Below are 21,277 nucleotides of genomic sequence, written 5' to 3'. Positions count from 1 at the left end.
ATGGCATGCATATTGCTCCATCCTATTGTCATCCCATAGCTACAAACCAATTACATGATGTACTGAGGGGAAGTGCAGGTTAATGGTGCTGGCCTGCTCAAGCACTGAATGTGATGGCCATTTCTATTCAACTGAGCTCAGCTCTCTATCCTGTTCACCAAATACTAAATCCATGACCTCTGGTAAAGATGTCTTTTCAGTACCACTTTCTCCAAAACATTTAGGCGTAGGCTGCAGAGAACTTCCATGGAGAGGGCACTCTTTTCAAACACAACCTCTGCACTTCTGTTCTTTAAAGGAAAATTCAAGACCTGACCATGAAGCTTAACAATCCTAGCATTCTGTAGCTCCTCTAGGGCTGAGAACTCAAGTGGCATTTCAGACTGACTTCATGAGGCATGTCATGCACTCTCACAGGAACACTGGCTCAATATTTCCTTACAACCAAAATTGAATTACAAGAACAGATTGGGTAACGCTGGATGAAAGGAAAGGAGTGGAGCCAGCCGTCCATTTAACAAGACATAGATATCATCTCTTTCCTTCTTCTCTGTCTCTCTTCCAGGTAATTCATGTTGTAATTTTCTGCTTTGAACACCTTCTCCTAAAACACAGCTAATCAATTATAAAAAAGTTTCATGTTCTTTGTTTTCCCTTATTTTCACGGTGAAGCACAGTAATCCCTCAGTTACCACACCATTCCTGAGCTAAATAAACATGCAGTGACAACATACACAATCTGACAGAAGTGTTGACACTGAAGCACAAATTGCTCTGATCTGTTTCAGTGACTTTACCGTGTAATGATTGTAATATGTTTATAATATCAGGTAGCAAACTTACCAATGAGCTGCTTTTTGGTGTGAAATATGGCCTATGACTTAGTGCCAAGAGTGGATCACACTTCTTTGCCATTAAACTCTGGACTGAAATATTACATTGCAAATAATAAGGTGTTTCCCGAATTGTAGTCACCTGCTTATAAATGGTAATGTCGTCAATAAAGGAGGTTATGCTTTTATCAGGTGCAGTTTATCTGTCTATCAGTCGGATTACAGAACAACTGCCAGGGCCCGATATTCATGAAACTTGTATGAAGTAGACCAAGCTTTTGTCACTATTGCAAGATAAGCCTTTTCTCTCCAAGTGACCTTTCTAGTTTGCAGGCACTGTTCACATAGATTTTCTGCAATTATGCATGTTCTTGTGCTAAAAAGTTAAGATGTGATTGGTTTCCGTATTTTTTCCTGTCAGTGAAAAATGACCATACATATTTGGCAAGTTTTTAAATTTTACTTAAATAAATAATACATTTAAATTTAATTAAATTTAATTGGTATGTTTATAATGTTTTGATGCATTTTATTTGGTAATTTGCATTTGTTAGTAAACTAAGTTCTAATGGATAAGCTATGTACTGGTATGCTAGTACAGTGAGGTCAGGACCCTGCAGCTATTTGGTTTGAGAGTGGAAGATTTCTCTTGTGTTTATCATTGGCATCTGTTGCATTAAGGCATAAACATTTCCACCCCCACAGACAATTCTTCACTGTCTTGGACTATATCTTTTGTTAAAGTCTCCCTCAACTACTGAATGAAAAGACAGGACAGAAGGAAAGGACTTTGAAAGGGATGATCGAAGAGGTAGAGCAGACAGATAGAGAGAGAGGAGGAGGAGGAGGACAAGGAGGAAATGTGTTTGTTTTATTTATAGCCAGAAAGTCATTGTGGATTGATTATTGAGGATCTCAAATTCATTTGCTGCAAGAGAGAAGCACATTTAGTCATTAACAAACAGTGTTCAGGACTCTGTTCTGTGCTCACAGCTGATACTAATGGAACTATTTACTTGATTCCTCAACCATGTACCTGGTGACCAGAGACAACAACAAGATAGCTCCTTATTCATTTACTAGATTCCTCAAAGAATCAAACACCAGAGACCAGTCAAGGTTTTTGTAGGCCTAAAGCTTTATATTTTTTTTATCAAAAAGTCTCAATTTAATGAACACTCTTGTAAGAGCCTCTGCAAGAATAAAAATAAAGCATGCATTTTTTTTCCACCATGGCCTGAGCAGTGATGTCTCTCTGTGTGTGTGTGTGTGTGTGTGTGTGTGTGTGTGTGTGTGTGTGTGTGTGTGTTTGTGGGGGACTTTGATTGAAGAGTTGTGTGGTTGTATGTCAGTTCTGCCATTCCCAGTCAGCATGCGACAATGGAACAGCACTGGCCCGGACGTGGAACCCATCCTGCAGATTCAATCAGCCGTCATCCAGGTACCCACCACGCATCAGTGGACTTGCGAGGGACTCCCGCCATGACTGTGTTTGACAAGCCCAGGTACACACAGCACAGAGCATCGTAAAGTCTGTCATCATTACTCCACAGAGGCCTTAATCATGCCTCACCAGGAAGGGGTGGGCGGGGGGGAGTAGGATCCTGCCTCTGGCAGTGACGTTGGAAGATTCATCATGTTAAAGCAATAAGATCTGGGCATATCGATTCTCTCATAAACATCCAAGCTTCCCAGAACTGCGTGTCAGCAAGGACTCCCAACATGGAAAATGAAGGGTGGGGTCGGGTGGGATGGGGGGAGCCCAGTCTGGAGAGATCAAAGGGACGTAGTGGAGCTTTGAGAGGTGGGCTGAACCGAGGGAGCACTATGGGCTGGAAAAACACTAACCCCTAATGATTCGAAGCTGTAAATTATGGATATGGAATGGAAATCAGAGTGCTGCAGAGAGGGCCTTTCCTGGGAGGGATCCATCGGAGTGATTTCTCTTACTGTTTGAGGATCACTGGAAAGAAGGCAGTGGTAAGTTAATGTGCACAGACCCGGTTCCTAAAATCCTCCATTACAACATCGCCACTGCGTTCCCTAATGTCCCAGAACCTCTCTCCAGCAGAGAGAGAAAAAAAGAGCTGCATATTAGCTCAAGGGTAAGAAACTGCATTTAACAATGATGTGCTGGAAAGCCAAGGTTGCACCTGAAACACGGGACAAGCTCATAAATCACCAGTGGCCGACTGGCTGCTGCGCTTTTCAAAGGGCTCCGCGCCCACCAATGTATTCTGGCTTTACGAGGGGGCCATACATTACGGGGGTCAGAGATGTCTGTGGAGCCACCAGTCCGCAATGTCTGCGTCAGGGCTTGAATACATATCTCACTTCTGTCCTCAGGGTCTCCGGGCACTCCCTCTTTAAGTGTCTGGGTTTTATGGGTGCTCTCGCTGAGGACAAGGCCCACTTGTGTTTATCTGGCTGGGATTTGAGATTGATATTATTAACACAAACAGTAATGGCTAACTCTAATTTTCAAGGCGGTCATGCTGAACATGGTGTAGATATAACTACAATTAAATCAAAAGGGGGACTTAGGAAATATTACGCTAGAAAATATTAAGGCCATGTTACGACTAATGGTATTTGTATAAAGTGCTACAAATAATTATATGGCTGAAAAACGGAAAGGTATTTTATTTGTTTTCATTTAGACATTTTTCCATTTACTATCTCAGCTTTGGAAATAAATTAATGGATGTTTGATTTGTTAGAATGGAGCACTTTATTTTAGATAGGCCTCTCACCAATCACGTAAAGTACGGGTGATAGCAGAGATAAAGAGGTCTGCGGGTTTAAAATAACAGAGTGACAACTGCTGTTACACAAGCATACAACAATCCAGGATGAGCAAGTGATTGTCATTCCCCAGGAGACAAAGAGATAGATAGATAGATAGATAGATAGATAGAGAGAGAGAGAGAGAGAGAGAGAGAGAGAGAGAGAGAGAGCGCTGGTATTGAGGATGCAGAATAATCTCCTGAGTGTGAATAATGTATCTCCAGAGGAAAGCCCAGACAGCCAGTGAGATGTCACACTCAAAATTCCCTCTGGGTGCGGTAGAGTTTTGGAAGATTCTGGAAGATTCTGGATTCCTGCTGTAGGGTTCTTTTTCCACGGTGTGAAGCGCTGGTTTTAGAGGCCATTCCCCTGGGACACACAATCAATGGCGACTGTTTCCCTCTCCATGAAACTCCAGCTTGAACCTGCTGTGTCCATTTAGATCATGTCAATATCTCCCATGCCTGCACAGTAATGTGTGTGTGTGTGTGTGTGTGTGTGTGTGCGCGCGCGTCTATGTGCATGTGTGCCTGTGTGCTTGTGCATGTGCATGACACAGCAACAGAGGGAAGGAGAGATTATAAGCATTCTAGAGTGTGTGAGTATTTCATATATGTCATGTGTATGTATGCAGGGTGCGATTTGTGTAAAAACCAGAGGGGGGGATGATTTTGAATAAGTTTGTAACCCCCCCCCCAAAAAAAAAAATGAATGAACGATTCATAGCCTAGTAATGTTGGCTAATAATACCCTATATTATTTTTGCCACCTTTGTAACATTTTAGTTTTAGTTTACCGTGGTGTATGACTTTAAACAACGAGTGTGCTTGGTATGATGATCAGCTCCTCTAATGCAGGGTAGGACTACGTTTTTACAAGCATACAAATTCACCTTGTTCTTGCCCCATCTGAAATGACTCCTCTACTTTTGCTGCCTCCATCCTTTCTGTATTTGTTGTGTAAAAAAACATTGTATATGATGGCACTGAAGTCTTAAGTTAGTGAATTGGCTAACAGTGTTAGTTGGTAACCAAATAGCCTACACATTGCGCTACACGCTGCGTAGGCTACATGCATTCTCTCTCGTGCTGATTTGCGTTCAGTAGCCAAGTGCGTAATATTGCAAAAGTTGAAAAAATAAATGTGTTTATTGTAGCTTACAGAAAATAAATAGACTATCATACTGTTAATTGCCTACAATGCAGTGAAGAGTTTGGAGAGTAAAGTTATAGGGCATTTTATGAAAATAATTTATGAACCAGAACATAAAGACCATGAAGCTTCTATTTCTTGCAGCTGTTAAAACACCCGCTAGATAGTTTAAATACCCACCAACATTCGTTTTTGCAGTACAGATTGTTTCTAAAAGTTATTTGTCTACTAGGCCTAGCCTACTGGCTGATTTATCAAACGAGTGCTTTCTCGTTCGTCCTCCGCAAACTACAGGTGTTTCGGTAGAGAGCCATTGAATAAGCGATGCCAAGCAATTTCTGTAACACTTTTTGTGACATTCAGCAAATATCTCCTCATTTAATGTAAGTTCCTTCGGACAATAGGCCTACGTTCTATTCTACGTGCAGTTGTCCTCCATCTCAGTTGCATCAGTTTTCTAATTTTGAAGGTTCTAAAACATTATTATGCTTCACTGAATCCTTCTCGTTTTCTTTCATTTGTCCAGCTAACTTTTCCATTGAAACTAGCCATTTGTGATGGATTACACACTCGACATTCTGAAATGTCCTGCACGATCAAGGCCAAATTAAGTTATCACACAGCCACTGTGTCAGCAGCATGAGTGCTGACGGTGACGGTGCGTTTCTGATGTCAGATTATTATGTACAGTAGGCTAGCCTACTAGACTGTTCTCACGTTGCAGCGCTTTACTTATATGAAGTAGCATTAATCAATATGAGGGGCAGAGGGGGATAAATGTTGTCCCCACGGGGGATAAAAATAATTTAGCAGAGGTAGGGATAGGAAAACCAGAGGGGGGGAAATCCTCACCATCCCCCCCTACAAATCGCACCCTGTGTGTATCTCTATTTCCTATATGTTTGTTGCATGTATAGATTCCTACACTCCTTTTAAGTGTAGTACACTCAATCATACTCAATCACATCTTATGCTCTCTGTCATATCTTAGGTCCCTCTGTCTGTCCGCCCACATCCCAACCCACCTGCGGACAGGCTGGCCCTGGATTTTGGTGAACCTTGGCCACCATTAGGGAGACTGACGTCTAAGAGGTGAGCGGGTCACTCGGCCTAAAACCTCCGGCCTTTAAATGGCCTGGCAGCAGTGGTGAGGTTCAGGGGCTGCTGCAGTCATAACTCCCAAGGTTCATTTGCTCTGAGCGGAGAATAAGCACACACAAATCCAGCACCTTCCTTCCTCATGGCACTGCTGTGACTTCTTGCTGAATCTAATCTAATCATGTTCATGCTGTAGGTGGCTGGCTGCTGGCTGTCCTGTGCTTTCTGTCCTACTTTGTCTGCCATACACCCAGGGCTTTATTTTAGAAGTGCTTGTTAGTCAGCTGGCACATAATAAGGCTATTGTTCAGATTGCAATGAGTAGGGCTCCACAATGGACCATTTTCATCAGGGGTAAACTTGCCATTTTTATGTCATTTTGAAGAATCCATTACTCAAAGTGTTCAAGTTCTCATCATGTTAGGTTTGATGCACTGTGACTTCCATGTAATGAAAACTAAATCTTAAGCACATCGTTGACGTATAAAGAATGTGAGGAAAATATTTGCTTGTTTGCCTCCTCCCTCATGCATTTGTTACTGATTTGAGTAACTGATTTGCCTCCACTCATGCATTTGTTACTGATTTGAGTGTAGCCCTGTTAGAGCAGTTACCTGTATGGACAGTATCCCAACAAGGGCCGTGGGCTACTCAAAAGAGTATTTAACTAAAGCTCACATATTCTGCAATGGTGTTTTAATTACAAAAACTGCAAAGTGACACGTGTTTTCATGTTAAGTCACAAATATTGTAGTAATATGTTAAATTCACAAGCTCTGTTTCAGGTACACGGTAGAGCATGTTCTATAAATGACTCTGGGCATGTAAACACTCATAATCTGCTTATGGCAAAATTAAACAGGGTCACAGGTCGGTTATCTCACACAGGCACTCAACAGCTTACCTGGCAGATAGCAAAGGGCCAATTTATTTTACACAGTTCAACTTATGAGTAAATATGCATTCAGCCATTCGGGTAATGCTTGAATTACCTGCATAATTACTCATGTTCTCCCAAGCAACCTGGTTGCTAAGGAAATAAACCAGATGCCTTGGCTTAGACTTGGTGGGTTTCTCCACTGCCGGCCGCCGGCACAGTAATGAAAATAGCAGAGTTCATCCCCTCACCCAGACCACACCATCCATCTTCGGGATCACCTCTGCAGGCGTTGTCTGCAACACCAAGACTAAAAAATTAGTCAGCGCGATCACCAGAAAACACCTCTTACAACTCCATTTTTATATGCTCTCACTTGACTATTCATAAACGGTTATTATTTTTCAACAACCGTAACGTACTTAGCCCAGCATAAGGTGTGTCTGCGATATTTCAGAGAAGTATAATGGCTATTAGCGACATAAATTTCTTTTAAACTTCCCATACTATTAATAGAACAGACGCTAGTGCCAATTCAAGTGACCATCGAAGTGTAAAATGCCAGTCATTGTGTTTGTCTTAAACTTGAGACTTTCATTAAAGTTCCTAGTTAACATGCAAATGAGACATTGTGTAAAGCTGAGCTCTGAAAGTTGGTGTCGTCATTTCTGTGAACCTGGCTGTGATGTAGCTGCTGGTGTGGTGTTTCTTTCTATCTTTCTTTCTTTTTTCTTTCTTTCTTTCTTTTCTTTCTTTCTTTTTTCTTCATTTTAATCCACTCTTTCACTCCACACCTCCGTGCACAGTGCTAATCAACAGAAAATTAGTAGAAGTACAGTATGTGTACCAAATTGGCTAACTCTGTTTTACTCGAGTAGTAACATGCTCTTGGCAGTTTGAACCAACCCATAAATATCTCAGGCTCCCACAAATGGGAACCAAGGAAACTGCAGATGATTATGATTAGTCATTTAATTACATTATAAACTCCGTATCACCATGAAGCCAATTTAAAACATGTTTACAGAGGGACTTGATTGAAGATGGAGCAGCTTGTGGTTCAAAGCTGTTTTCAGTCCATGTTGATAAATGAGGCTTTCGACTTGCACTCCTTCATGTTACAATACCTCTATAACACAAGTAACTGCAGCACAAAGCACAGTATTACCCAGACAAGCCATATGAATGCAGCCCTGCAGTGTGAGGAATAAAGGTGTTTCTAGCGAAAGCAAAGCAAATCAGTCCACTTATGGAAGGGAACAAAGCCAGGATGAATGCGTCCTGATTCTACAGCATGCTCTCAGACGCAGATACTCGCGGAGGCAAAGGAAGGGTCCCAATCACACACGAGAGCCGCCTCCTCTGTTACCTAGATACAGTGTTTATCACCTTCCTGCCTCCTCTCGCTCTGTTTCTCATTACACGGCTCACACCGATCGCTCTGCCAGCAGAACCAATCACAGCACCCAGATGCACACGCAGCACCTGCCACTGTTCAGGCCTTAGAACATGAGCTACAAGGGCCCAGACGCTAGCAATGCTGGCCTCTGTTGGGAAGTTATCGCCCAGTAGTCTCCGTTTGGACCCCAGGCGCTTCATGGGATTGCCTGTCATATGTAAGATGGACCCGCTCTGTGCTGCCGCTCGGTTAGGCTGGATGTCAGAATGCCGTGTGGGGAAAGGGATGGCTTTTGGAGTCGTACCCCCCACCGTTTTCTCATCCCTTTTTATGTCAACTCTCATTCTCCATCTCTCGAGGAAGGAGGTTGGCCAACGCAGGCAGAGATGGAGCCTTCTTCACTCATTATAGACATAATGGGATAAGAGTTCTGTTGAACATTTCTCTTGGCGGCGGCAGAAATTGCATGTGATCTTGAAAATGCGAGATTTTCCTTTCAATTCAAGGACATTATCTCTCCCTAATAGGGCCCTTATTATCTGATGAGGGATAAGGGGGGGAAATGCCACTCCCCAAGTTGGAGCTGATAAAAAATAATTCCCTCCAGACGTTGAGAGACAGGGACTGGGGGAGAGAGAGTGTGTGCAGGGATATGAGGGACGGGGGAAATGACAGGAAGTTCTTGTGCTGAGCGTGTCATCAGCGAGCGTTCAAAAGAATGTCATCGGGATCTTTAACTGGCTATCTATAAAGATGTCACCATGCAGGCCTTGATTTAACTACGAGACGGCCATGAATCACAGTTTCCCTCACTCTATCTGTCTCACTCACGCACACACACACACACACACACACACACACACACACACACACACACACACACAGCTTTTCTCTCCCACAGAATGTCAACGTCAGGACATCCCTACCACACCCTGGTTGATTCCCTCACAAGCGCACCCCCCCCCCCCCCCCCAACACACACACATACCCCCCTACACCCCACCCTGTTTGCTGACAGCCTTTTCAGAAAGGCTGTTCTGACAATAACTCACAATGAGGCCTCGTTAAAGAGCATCAGCACACGGGAGCAGCCACACAGGCTCTGAGGCAGCAGCAGCAGCAGCAGCAGGCACATACTGTATTTACTGTCAGCAGACACTTGCAGACGCCGCCATGCAGACACAACTGTGGCCAGCCTCACCAGCCCTGTCCGCTAAGCAGGGCGAACAGCAGCACGGAGAGACAGACAGACAAAAGACAAAAAGAGAAAGGGAGAAAGAAAGAGAGAGAGAGAGAGAGATGTACAGTAGCTCCTCCTAGCTCAGCTCCCTGGCTGACCTCTTCCTGGTGTGGCAGAGAGGAGAGAAAGCGCTGATTATAGAGAGAGGAGAGAGGAGGAGTGGACCTCATGGACCTTAGATCAGTAGTTATTTGTTCTCTTCATCAGCCTCAAAAAGAGCCCGTCCCAGTCACGTGAATCAGAGAGCCCCAACACAGGTTCCGACAGCGTGACGTCTGCTACACTACAGCAGGCAACTCCAAAAAAGACGACTCCAAAACCTCTAGGAGGTACACTTTGGTGTTTGATGGGTGCTTAATTTATTGAAAGTATTAAAGTTTGCAGTTACTGCCTGGGTAATTTCTGATATAAATCCCGTCTTGTGGGACATAAATTGTGGAACTTAAATGCGAGGTGTGAACCTTAATAAAGTATGCAAAAAATACCCTAGTCGTCACCAGGCAGTGAACAGAATGGTCTGCAACGGCAAAGGCCCATATCTAGCCACAGCATGGCTGCAAATCAAGCAATACAATAAAGCCCAAATGACTGGGGGTATACAGTTAAATTGAGAATTTAAATACAGCGGGGACTCATATTTCATTGCTAAGCTGTCCACTTTGGGAACGGTAATGATGCACTCTCCATCATGTTGGCTCAGCTGTCAACGTGGTGGTGCCCTGGGAAGTATGGAGAAATCCAGTGGAAACTCTACATTAGTGCATAAACATGCCAAACACACTGTCTCTGCTTTCTTTTATCAGCCCAAGGTTGCATGCCATAGATGTAACCTTGGTTATAAGTGAAAGGCCAATGTTTATTTGAGTAGCAGTAGACCTTGTTTTGGTGTAAGAGCTGTCCCTGAGTTTTTAATGCCCACTGTCACTAAAGCTCTCTTTGGGACATTTTAAAGTTCTGTTTGTTGTAAGTTCTTCTGGTGTCATAGCTCACTGCTGAAGTTTATCCTTGGTGAGTTGAAGTGCGTGTACCAAAATGTACTGTAAAGGCATATTATTCAACTACTTGAGCCCAGCTCTCAGCTCCAGGGTGGCCACCTTAAATGCTGCTTGAATAGGTTCCTAGCTTCAGGTTCCTTGAATAGGTTCCTAGCTTCAGTGTATTCAACTTTCTCTCTGCATTATGTTATGTAGAATTTATATGTGTGTGTGTGCGTGCGCTTGTGTGTGCGTGTGTGTGTGTGTGTGTGTGTGTCTAAGTTTACAGACAATAGGCTAGTCCCAGGCGAGTCATGAGAAGAGTTTCAGTGTGAGCACAGGGTGTGTTTGGTCCAAGAGGGTCAAAGATCAACTTCAAATCACGATCTCAACATTTCAAAAGCACAGCAAAGCACAACACAATCTAGTCAGGACTGACCACAACAAGCTGCACCACTCTACACAGCATGTACAACCATGGAGCCCAGAGTTTGCCCAGCCTCGTAAAACCCTGGTGATGTGCAGAGTGGCCTGCAGCCGGTCAGGAGTGCCCAGCACAGCAGCGTTGTGCCGCTTGCACTCTAATTCTCCGAGATGAATCTGATCAGTGTGAAAAAAAAAAAGGACGGTGGAAAAAAAATCAGATTAGTTGAGATTAGATCTTTGTCTGCATGAGAGGGGGTTTATCAGTCGCCGGTTTCGCGGGGCACGGCAGCCAGGCACGCCCGCGCAGACAGATGCCATGTCCGTGGGCCCTGGCTGGTGGAGAATACCTGATGAAGACAGCAGATTGTCCTTGAATACACTTGTCTCTTGCCCCATTGTGTGCCCGCCTCTGGCTGTCACATCACAATAATTGACCTGTCTGTCTCCCTGTCATCGGTGAGGGGCCCGTGGCGTGCCATTCGATGGGCCACGTCCTCCACTGCCGCTGCCGCCCCTCCGCTTCTCTGGAGCAGGGCAGGGAACGTTCTGGAATGCCTCCGAATTCCCGCATCACCTGAGAGATCCTCCAGCCCTGTCACTCTAGCGGTGTCGTCTGATCTTTGGTTGGGACTGTGCCATGGTGTCTTTTTCTTTCTTTGGAGCACCACAAGTATATTGTCACGGAGCAGTTTAAATCCTTGTAAAATTAATTGGACAGACTTGAAGTGGTCAGTGGGGAACTGAATAGCTTTATTGGAGACTCACAGACATGCCTTTTGTTTAACACTCTTAAAGTCGAGTTTACAATCTTCCCTCTCATCACACCCCCACTCCTCTCCCTTCATGCAATCACTACATCTGACACCTTTTCTCCTCTTTCTTTCTCTACTGCATTTATATGCCCCTGTCCATCTTGTCCATCTATATCTCTCTTTAATGATTGCTCACTCACTCCCTTTCTCCCAATTTTCCCAACATCCTCTCACTATCAATTTCCCCACACTCTTCGGAATCGTCTAGCGCAGCTTTCTCCTGCTACCTGACTGACTTCTGACTCATCATTAGTCCCTTAATTTCACATTCCTCTTACATCTCTATTTCATTATTCTCTTTACTGCTGCTCTCCTCATCACACCTGCTCTAACCTCTGTCTAAGAATCTGCAAGTCTGTCTCCTGCTCACATGCCTTGAGCTCGTCCATACCTTTTCTTTTCACCTCATCCTTCATCTCATCTTCCTTGTCTCATTGTCTTCTCTGTGCTGTTAGTCCTTAACATGCTTCAATACCAAAATCAGAAACACACCGACACCACTCTTGTTATTTTCATCCATTTTCTACCTCTTTGTCTTTCTCACCTTTCTCAACTCTAGCTGTAATGTGAGCAGTGTGAACGCGTTTGTTTAGGTTGAGCCATTTAGCTTCTCGCTGACGAAGAGCACACTTTGTTTTGAGCTGGTGAGCTCGACAGCGAGGTCCATTTTCATTTCCATTCGATATAACAGACTTCTGCTCCTGCAGTGTGTGTGCTATGCGAGAGGGGAAAAACAGCACCCTCTAGTGCCCACTTAGGTGTCAGTGCGTCTCTGACTCATCACCTTCTCTTATGAGGTTGTCATAACTCCCCGTGTTGATCTGAGAGTGAGCCTCAAATACGACGCCCATACCTCCTGTGGGAGGGTCCGAGAGAAGGTGAGTGACAGGATGAAAAGCTTGTTCAATAATCTAACGGCCGCCCTTCAAATTCCCTTTGACATTAGAAAGAGACATCATTTGACATTAGCTCAATTTAGCACCATGACAGTATAGGTCAACCATGTTGGGGCGCGCAATATGTGCTCTCATGATTGGCTACGGAGGGGCGGGGAGACTGAGCGCAAATGCTTCTCTTACCCCTGGAGGCTTAATGTGACCTCACTTAAGTGGCCCTTCAACCACATGCTGTTCCGTGGCCGATGCAGGATTGTTGCAGCGCTGTTAAGCGCTCACTGCGGACTGCCTCGGGCCAGTATTTCCCATTGTGAGGTGTTCGACAGCTCCCACGACTGAAAAATATGTCCAATTATGTGGATTCAGAGCTGTTTGGGGAAAATGAAACAAAGTGATATTTCTCCCTCTTTTTTTGAGTGGCTGTCTGATGATATGTCTATGTTTGTGTTTGTGTGTGTTTGTGTATGTGTGTGTTGTTTAGGAGGAGATGTTTGTTTATATGTTTGTGTATTTGTGTGCAATCCCTTGAACACAGCAGTGTGTGTTTATTGCTTAAAAACAACACGTTGCAGAGAGAATCTGGGCCAGAAAGCAAGTGTGCTTGTGTGTGTGTGTGTGTGTGTGTGTGGTGTGTGTGTGTGTGTGTGTGTGTGTGTGTGTGTGTGTGTGTGTGTGTGTGTGACTGCATGGATGTGTGTGTGCACAGAAAGAGAGCACAAGCACCATTAAATCACTGGTTGCTCTGTGTGGTTGGGGGCGATGTAGAAGCCTGATATTTCCTTATTATGGGTCAGCAGGAAATCCTCTCTGGTGCAATTATACTGCCTCTCTCGCCACATGGGAGGGGCCTGATAGCTCTATTAACTCCCTGCCAGAGTCCCAGTGCTGTCATCCAAGTGGCCTGGACACACGCTCCGTCAGTGTGTGAGTGCAGATGTGTGTGTGTGTGTGTGTGTGTGTGGTTTATCTGTGTGTATGTATTGTGTTGGCCAGAGAGATTGTGACTATGCCTGTGCATCATCAAACAAAGCTATTTTTACGTTTTGGAACTGTAATAAAAAGGCATTTTACTTGGGCACGGCCAAGGAATGAATTGGCCACTATGCAGCAGGAGAGTGTGTCTGTTTAGTCATGTCCACTGTCATGGGTATACAGTACAGTCATACATGGTCTGCTAGTCTTTGGTCAGCAGTTCACAGTAAGTTACTAGACTGTCAGAGTTAACCTAGAGGTGTTTCTTCTGTGGGGAATATAAATGTGAATACATGTGAATGTATGTGAATGTAGAGTTAGGTGTGTGTGTGTGTGTGTGTGTGTGTGTGTGTGTGTGTGTGTGTGTGTGTGTGTTGTGTTGTGTTGTGTCCACTTCATCTCCTCATCCATTTCAGACTCAACCCTCTGGACTGTACATCAGCATTCTCTCTTTCTCTCAGCCCAGAGTGTGGCTACAAGCAGGCTCCTCATTCTGTCCACCTGCTCAAGTACAATAGCCCATAGTACCATAAAAGTTTTAACGTGTCATCCCTCAGAAACAACTGACTGTGTCCTTTTCTGGTGCTCTCAGTTTGTCAGATTTCTGTCAGTGCTTTCTTTCCCAACTTCACCCAGAAACTATTTTTTGTAGAATGGCATCTTAGCTCATAATGATTAAATGACATGGACTGTGGGACTGAATATTGGCAGTGGGAGACAAAGGAAGATAACAAAGGAATTACAGAACATTTACAGTACAGTACTGTTTTTAGAATTGATTTAGATTAAGTGTTAGTTAGTATAATTTGTATTTTAGTATATTTAGTATATTCTTTATCTTCTACTGTCCTTATTGCTTAGTTGTGTTTTTATATTATATATGTGTTGTCTGTATGCTACTGAGACCTTGAATTTCCCCTGGGGATCAATAAGTATAAGTATCTATCTATCTATCTATCTATCTATCTATCTATCTATAACCCCCACTCTGTCTTAATTGTCAGCAGGATTGGCAGAGAGGATAGTGTATCAATAGTACTGGTAGAACTCCTTAAGGGCAGAACATACACACGCTATTTACACTGTGTTGATACAATATCGATGGACTGGACTCATGTTTCTCCCCCTTAAAAATGATATACATCCACTGGCACAGAGGATTGATCTGAAATAACCTCTTGGCCACATTTACTGTTAGTGAGCAAATCAATATTCACCATAAGAAAGTCAATATTCACCATATGAAGGCCATATTTTTGTCACTGAGTCCATGAGGAGGGGAGTAAACTGACACTGTCATTGTCACTGTTTTGAGACCAATCTGGACATCTCCCGCCCCCTCAGAAGCTCAGTACACACTGTTACAGGGGTCATCGGGGTCAGCCCAGTAGAAGGGTCCAATCAGTTGCCTGCGGATGAGGACCCCTGTGGAATAAACTTTCAGAGAGAAGCATGGAAGTATCGATGCAAATTTCATAGAGAATCTTGTGCCCTCCCATCGGGTTTAATTTACAAAAGAAACAAATTGACTTTGCAACTACTCGAAATTGATTTGAAATGCCAAATGCGTTTATATTCAACAAGAGACGCGAGACTGAAGTATTGATAATTACATCTGAAACAGCATGTGCCCTTGCAGAAACTAATGTAAACACAATAATTAGGAACTTATGGAGTGATAGGAACAACAAATGTATCAATTTATAATAGAAGCCTGAGGTAATGATTTTAACCACTCAAAATCCTGCTGAAATATTCCTTACAATGTTCAGGTACAAACACACATAATCACTCACATGAACTCAGATTCGCACACGCACACACACACACACACACACACACACACACACACACAAATATTGCCTAGACATTCTCAGACAGGAAGTTCCATTTATCCCGCCACCACAGTGAGTTGAGCTGCCACATCTTCCTCTGCCTGTTATTTATGGCTCCAGCATAGCAGGCAGTCGGTTATTTCAGAAGCGAAAAAAGTATTTTAAGGAACAGAAAGATTGACTTGAAATCTAATTATTTGGGGAAACCCTCCAAAACCCTGCATTAGAGTGATATTGCAGGGAGCCATCAAAGTTTTGAAAAACTAATTTGCACAAAAAAGCAATTATGTTCACATATTTCTGTACTTTATTATTTTCTCTCTTTCCCTTTTTCACAGCAGCTCAAAGTGAAGACATCTCATGTGACTGTGAATTCTGGCATCTTTAGCAGATTTTATTGTGCAAAAGAAGTGCTGTCACAGCATTACAACATAGTATATGCCAGATAGGCAAAGTGTTCTACAGTACGAGTAGTATTCTAGTGTAAGCTTTTTTTTGCAATTCTATAGAAAATCTTGTGTGTGTGTGTGTGTGTGTGTGTGTGTGTGTGTGTGTGTGTGTTTGTGTGTGTGTGTGTGTGCACGTGCATGTGCGTGTGTGCGTGTGCGTGTGTGTAAGTGTGTGTGTGTGTGTGTGTGTGTTTGTGTGTGTGTGTGTGTGTGTGTGTGTGTGTGTGTGTGTGTGTGTGTGTGTGTGTGAGTGTGTGTGTTTGCCTCCATGTGTTTTTCCCCCATCACACCAGAAACAGTTTTGCTGGAGAAAAAAAATCCCTTGGTAGCTATGACAGATCACTGTGCAGCAATTCAGTATGCAATTATTTATTAAATGGATAAGAAACAAATAGGGCCCCTATTCTGCCCGCAGTCCTAAATAGAACTGACAGAGGAAAACAGACAGGGATTCTGGCATGGCCCATGGTGACCTGGAAGAATGCTATTAAATAACTTTGTCTACATGGCAGGAGCACACACACACACACACACACACACACACACACACACACACACACACACACACACACACACACACACACACACACACACACAAACAAACACACACACACACACACACACACACACACACACACACACACACACACACACACACACAATCTCTCCTCTCCACAATCTGGTGCTCACAAGGGCCGCTGAATAATTCAGGCTTCTGGGGTCACTTAAGACTCAGACAGCATTTTAACGCTCATCCACAAAAAAAATGAAATGAAATGGGCTACTTGTTTTGTCTTGCTGCTTTTAGCAGCCAGAGGACTTCACAACTGACGACATTTTCCTGAAAAGAGAGGCTCCTCACAAGAGCAGTTGCTCAGCATTACCAGCTTTTGTGATGGTTTCAATACAAACAACCCAGGAAACCCACAATGAAATGAACTCAAATAGCAAAACCTCAACCCAGATCTGCACACCTATAAGCACATTCTCAGCTTCACACTTTTGCCAAAAAAGCTACACACAATAGTTTACAAAACACTAAACGCCAAACTCATGTCACTTTGCCAAGACACTGCATTTCACAATACCACACTCATGACCTGTAAACTCACCATCAGACAAACATCAGACCTAGGCATTGTACAAGGCAACAGGTGAGTTTACCTGTCTTCAACAGGAATGGAAAGCAACCAGGAGAAGTGAGTATGAGAGGGGCAGCCCACAGTGGAAGATGGGTAAGGAGAGGAAAATGAAGATGATGATGAAGAGAGAGCGAGATCTGGAGGAGTACATGCACAAAGAAGACAAGGGTCACATTTACATATGAAACAAGAAAGCACCATTGGTTGCCTAGGTTGTAAACAGTGGGCTCATATCAGATCATATGACTTGTGTGCGCCATATGACGACAAACGTAGGGGTTTTATAAATGATTTGTCATTGTTTTGACTTTTTGACTGTTTGCAAAACATCAGAGGTGTTCTGCTATTTTGGTGTGGGGTTGGGTTAATTGTGTGTAATATTTAAAAAGATGAGAGAGAGTGTGTGTGAGAGAGAGAGAGAGAGAGAGAGAGAGAGTCTCTGTGAGGGATTCACTTTGTCCCCCTCCACACACACACACACACTCTTTAGGCTGCATTTCTCTCTCTTCTCTCTCTCTCCCTGCAACCAGACCCAACTCTCCCTATCCTGCTCTCCTCCACCTTCCCTCTCTCTCTCTCTCTCTCTCTCTCTCTCCTCCCCTCTCTTTCTCTCCTCCATCATTAGAGGCGTCGCTGCTGGAGCTTGTCAGCAGGACTGGGATAAGAGATAGAGCAGGAAGGCCTTGCTGGCACCATAGCAACAGTAGACCTGCGGACCTCCCCTCTCCTCCTGGGACGGGTGTGTTTGCCACACGCAGGGGAGGAGGCACAGGACAGGAAGGTTCAGAAGGAGGTGTGTGTGTGTGTGTGTGTGTGTGTGTGTGTGTGTGTGTGTGTGTGTGTGTGTGTGCGTGCGTGCGTGCGTGTGTGCGTGCGTGCGTGCGTGTGTGTGAGTGAGTGAGTGTGTGTGTGAGTGAGTGAGTAATTGCGTGCGTGTGTGTGTGTGTGTGTGCTTGGGGGGGAGGAAGACTCAGGGAGGTGCTGCCACAGGACAAGTGTCCCTCTGATCACACAGACAGCAGCGGCCGGCCACAACAGCGAGAGCCGCTCACCAGATGCTGACGCCTGATAAGGAGATACAGGGGAGATAGGCGCCGATAATCATCGCATACCTCAAAAGGAAATGGATTATGATTACCATATTACCTAGCAGGCACAGAAAGATGAAAGCACACACAGTCTCTTTCTCTCTCTCACACACACACACACACACACACACACACACACACACACACACACACACACACACACACACACACTTGCACACACTGATATCTGAATATACATGCACCAATATTCATGAATGCAAGTATGTACACAATGTTTGTTGTACAAACAATGGGTACTGTACAATGTATATTGAACAAACAAAAACATATTTCTCTCTTTTATGCACACACACACACACACACACACACACACACACACACACACACACACACACAGGCACACACCGGCACACACCAGCACACACAAACACATTCACACACTCTTCTTCCCACAGATCCCAGCGCTGCACTGCATAACTGCATGACTACGTACTGAGGAGAGTTTGACCCAGAGCTGATTTGGATGATTTGGTGTAATTCCTCCAACGGGTCCTCTCTTCTGACTGAAAGCCCCTCTGCTCCAACCCACTGGCACTCAGGCATTCAGTCCATCACACACACACACACACACACACACACACACACACACACACACACACACACACACACACACACATACACACATACACACACACACACACACACAAATACTTCTCAGTCAACTCTCTTTATATTCCTCCTCCCCCTGCAGACAGGCCCAGCTGCTGATGGAGCAGGAATTTATTCGGATCTCTCTTCGATGACTTCCCAGTGACCTGCTAGGCACCCCGGAGCCTGTAGAGGTCTGGATCGGAGCAGGCGTTGTGTGGGCGGAGGGATGGCTGTGTGACACAGTGCAAGGAGCCCTGAGACCTGCTGTTCCCCTTTCTCCCAAGCACAAGCCTAATCTCCAGCGCATGATAATCCGCCATGTCTCCCCATTGAGAATGGCCACGGTCGGGTAAAAAAAAAGATGCCTGTGCTAATTAACATGAATTAGATTGAAGGGGGATGTGCCTGCACAGTGTTTACGCACAGACAGAGGTTAATTGCGTAATCAGCAGCTCTGTGGGCAGGACTGTGGTGAGGCTTGGCAGAGGAGTGCCAGGAGGAGACGAAAGGTGAAATGGGCTGTCGGCACTGCTTCATCACCGAGGAACATTCACGGATTTTAGATGAGTAAAGAATGCAGATTGCGAAGCTTTATTACTTCATTCATCAGATAAATAATGTTACAAACTCTATTATCTCCACTACGATCACTATTGTAGCATGAATAGTAATCAGAAGAGTGATTGTCTTTCTCAATCATCATCATCATCACCCTCACCCTCAGCAACAAAGTCCTCATCATCTTCATCTTCATACTGTATCTTTTATATGAAGTAGTAGTAGGGGTTGACACACATGGGACACCTCCCGGAGCAGCTGTGACTTTTTACTTCATTCCAGGGGTGAATGGCCTAAAACTGATAGCGATGTGGAAATACAAGCACAGACGTCCTGTTATGTAAGCCTGTCAAACAAGGGGTTGCTCAATGCTCCTCAACATCTGTTGCCATTCAATGTGTTGTTATTGATGACACGGCACAATTTGCCAATGTGAACACCCCATAGATCTACTACTGTATCTGATACGGTAGGAGAAAGAAAATGTCAACTAGAGGGAAGTCGAGGGTGGACAGCAGGCCAGGCCGCTTGGGCAAATCGTTTTAGGATCCTCTGGAGGATGGAGACGTGTATATACAGTCCGTCAGTTAGTCTGTTAGACACTGGGCCAGTTGATGACTGCCCGTTTCACAGAGCACCATGGAGGCGTTGAGATTGCCCGCCTTTCACTGACTCTGCACACTCCACACATCCACTTGTTTTCACCGCCTACTGCATTTCCCCAGTCCCACTAAACTTGTGAGACAAGTCGCCGCCGTTATTGTGCTTCTGACACCTCAGCACTACTCCAGGATATCTGCAAGGACACAAAACATGCGCTGGAATGTTAAGCATATTGAAAATGCCAAAGAGATTATGCCAGTCATATATATCGAGAGAGGGTATGTGTGTGTGTGTGTGTGTGTGTGTGTGTGTGTGTGTGTGTGTGAGAGAGAGAGAGAGACAGCGAGAGATAGAGAGAGAGACAGCACAAGACAGACAGAGAGAGGGAGACAGAGGGAGAGAGAGAGAGAGAGAGAAAGAGCAAGAAAGCAAGAGAAAGGTCACATGGCTAAGTTTCCTGATGTGCTCTGTTTTCATGGGCGGGTGCTTATTGCTGCGTAGTGCGTAGTGCTCCATTGTCACTTCCTTGTGCCCCTGGCAGAGAACTCTTCACAGCTTAAATCAGAGCCGTGGAACCCATCAGCATCTCTGCTCGGTTCTCTGCTCTCCGCTCTCTCCTCTCTCCCTTTCTTCCCCCCTTTCTTCTCTCCCTCTCCATCTGTCTGTCTTTCAATCCACACCCCTGCACCACTCTGTGTTTGTTTCAGAGGGAGCTATTAAGGCCACGGAGAAGCTTGGATGGATGACTCTGTGGCTAAAAATAGAAAAAAATAGGACATTTTTTTCCTTTTCTTGAATGATTAGGCCCTATCTCTTTCTTTCTCTCTCTCTCTCTCTCTCTCTGCCTTTCTCATTCTTGTCACTCCACTAAAATGGTTTTAGCCACGTTGAGCCCCTTGAACAGTGATAGAAGGGACACGGGTTTGTCTTAGCCCCATACTCAACGATCCAATCGCTGAGGGGGGATTTGATCTGGCCCGACTCAGTCAGAATCGGGGACGCCGGAAAGGGGACATCTCATCTGCCAAACGTAGGCATGTGTGTGAAGAGAGATGTGTTATCTGTCTTCATTTTCCCAGAGATGACCTGAAGAAAAGTCATCAGAAGATGAAAAAGGTCAGATGTCAAATGTCAGAGAATATCCCTGACCTCATCATAGAACCTTGTTACCTCGGTTGACCTTTTGATCGGTCTCTTCCATCAGCCTCGGTCAGGGGTTGCTATAGTGGATCTCCTATGTGCGTTGGTGTGATGGTACATATAGATTTCCTCTCTGTGCTCAGCTTCAGCACAACACACTATGGTTTTCTGATTTAATATCTGTTATTAACTCTGCCCAACGGGTAAGCCCACGCTTAATGCAAAGATCCCTATTAGTATGTGGACCATATACATTGCAAATAAATTGGTTCCAATTTAATCAAAAATATGGTCCCATACACAAGTACACATGTGTATACATATAGACATGCATATGCATGTAAATGAACAGGAAAGGAGGCCATGGACAGTAAACTATCACAG

The 21,277-nt window shown here is 44.4% G+C and overlaps 1 long non-coding RNA gene across 1 annotated transcript in view; it reads left to right on the top strand.

Annotated features, from left to right (window-relative positions):
* The first annotated feature begins 2,086 nt into the window (after positions 1-2,086).
* LOC121683979 overlaps positions 2,087-21,277 on the top strand; it is a 27,192-nt gene continuing 8,001 nt past the window's right edge. The window contains exons 1-2 of the long non-coding RNA XR_006022982.1: positions 2,087-2,098; positions 5,764-5,775. This is a non-coding gene — a long non-coding RNA (uncharacterized LOC121683979). The remainder of the gene's footprint in view (positions 2,099-5,763; positions 5,776-21,277) is intronic.

This window comes from Alosa sapidissima, chromosome 15, assembly GCF_018492685.1.
Source record: "Alosa sapidissima isolate fAloSap1 chromosome 15, fAloSap1.pri, whole genome shotgun sequence".
NCBI classification, from domain to species: domain Eukaryota; kingdom Metazoa; phylum Chordata; class Actinopteri; order Clupeiformes; family Clupeidae; genus Alosa; species Alosa sapidissima.
This window is presented reverse-complemented; position numbering and strand designations above follow the sequence as displayed.